Below are 2,631 nucleotides of genomic sequence, written 5' to 3'. Positions count from 1 at the left end.
GGGTTCTTCGCCGATTACTTCTGATTATTTGAGTATGGCCGATTCTTTCCGATTTGGATTGGAATTGACAATTGATTCTGCCCGATATAGATCAAAATTGGTGGCAACCGGTTCCCCTCTTTGTTCTAATAACCCAAACCTTGATGATGTCTCCCATGCACACCAATGGACGCATGGGAGGAGGTGCCACACGACTCGTATGTCAAAAGAAGGGGCCTATGTGGTCAAGGAGAAGAGAGAGTGTTAGGAAAAGTGTGAAAGGGATTCCCTTCTTAAGTTTAAAAGAATTAATAAAGGCTATGTTTGGTTGCAATGAAAATTCAAAGGGAAGGAAAGTGAAATTTTCATACTTTAAATATAAAAGGTTTATAATCATCACCCATATAATTGTATAAACTACTTCATTTTTTAACTATTAATTTTTATTTTACATATTAAAACAAAGGGTTTTGGTTGTAAAGTAAAATGAAATTTTATAACCAAATATGGAAATATTTGAAGTTAATGTTAAAGTCACATGGGTAATGATTACATATATTTCTTTTTTAAGGAAGAAAATTTCACTCCCCTTCCCTTTTATTCCCCTTACAACCAAATATACCCGAAAAATCTTATTGTAATCTTATTTTTTCTTCCCATATATGATTTCTAAAAATTTAATGCTTCATTGAATGATTTTTTTATTTTTGAAAAATTTTTAGGAAAAGAATGTTACTTGTTTGTATGTGGACACATGTGGATGCGAAAAGACTATGCTACCCGCCCCATGCACTGAAGTTTGAAGATGCTTTTTCACGATCTCCCATTGATGTTGACACAGTGGCTGTAGAAATAAGTAACATTTACTAAGTTTAACTAAGGCCACAATGAATGGATATCTACTCACCTCATGGCCCCCATTCTCATGTGTTAGTCCACCTTATCTTTAAACCAAGTGTTTGACCATCTACTCATGATTCATGAATGAAGTTATCCATTTATATTGCAAAGAGAAAACATTAAAGCTTTCTCCAAACAGGTGAATTGAATTTTCATCACTTGGAGCCAGCCATTAAATGCCTTTTATACAAATTTAACATAAATAATTGGATCGGATTCTTATTATCTCATGCAAGTAGGAGTGTAGGAACCAGTTGCTCTTGACACATGGTGAATAGGAAATCTCTTTTATTATCGATAGTAAAGAATCTCTTCGATCAATAACGAGATCTGACACTTTGATTAGATTGAAAAAAGATATTTCAGACGTTAATTCAACAATTAGGGAGGAGGTGTTTGGGGGAGTTATGGTAATATTCACACTGTTCAATTATGTTCTTATAATCTTAATGTCAAATCACCATGGATGAAAAGACTCTATTTTTTATGAAAAAATTAGATCCTTCTTAATTTCATTAGTATTTTCTCTTTTTTAAGTATAACTTGATTAAAATTCAAACCTCACAATTTTAGTTAAAATTTAATCAGTATGGCAATACAAAAAACTCTCAATATCGATGAAATTACTCTCTTGCTCACTTTATCTTTACTATATTTTTTCTTTGCAATTTGTTAAAACCTATCAATCATGCACTGTAGATAAGGATGTGAATTTGTAATTGAAAGCGTTTACCGAAATCGAATCGATTCATTTACATCGAAATCGCAAAACCGTTTAGTAAATGGTGTGGTTATGGTTTCAAGTTTCAGGCCGATTAACTAAACGGGTATGGTCGGTTTTAACCACAGAACCCGTTGGTTTCAAACCGAATTGAAATCGTTTATACCGAACTATTTAAAACCGTTTAAACCATTTAAACCGATCCGATTAATCCATATAATAATTAAATAAAGAAGGGACAGTAATCCATATAACAATTAACAATTAAATTAAGTGTTCATCCTGCTTTGGTATGATTTATTGCAATTCAGTTCAAATTTAGGCTTTAGATCATGAACTTGTAATCCATATATGTTACTATGTTATTATGTTATCATAGATGGGGTGTTTTGGCTAAACCACCTGTCATTTTTATATTTTATGCTGTAGAATGTTGGATTTGGATGTTGTATGATATTAGTTTTAAATGTTTGAGAATGACCATGCAAAGAAATAGCACTAGATTATCAAATTAAGACATACCATTGTTAATATAGAATCTCTTATTTGTGATTGCCAATTATTTTTTGATAAACTTATAATCTTCAGTTTAGAAATGGTTGCAAGTTATAACAAACCGATTGTGAACCGTTTTACAAATCGTATGGAATAAACTGAAATCGAAACCATTTAAAACCGTGAAATTAACACCATTTAGAAACCGTGGAAACCTAAACCGTTTACTAAACGGTCACGGTTTCAGAAGGTGGAACCATTTAGTAAACGGTGCGATTATGATTTTAGTCAAATAAATGTGAATCGAACCGATTCGTACCGTTTAAACTGAAACCGAACCGATTAACACCCTTAAGTGTATAATAGATTTTAAAAGTCATTACTTTTGACATTAGATAGACTTTTTAATATTTGATCTTCGAGTCCAAATACTTTAAGAAATAGGCATTAACCCAAAGTTGGGACCTTTCTTTTATCTCTTACCCTGCCCCTCCCAAAATTCTTGATGATTTTAATGTATTATCATTTGTTTAGTT

The sequence above is a fragment of the Macadamia integrifolia genome, chromosome 6 (assembly GCF_013358625.1).
Source record: "Macadamia integrifolia cultivar HAES 741 chromosome 6, SCU_Mint_v3, whole genome shotgun sequence".
Classification (NCBI taxonomy): domain Eukaryota; kingdom Viridiplantae; phylum Streptophyta; class Magnoliopsida; order Proteales; family Proteaceae; genus Macadamia; species Macadamia integrifolia.
Note: the sequence above shows the minus strand (reverse complement) of the source record.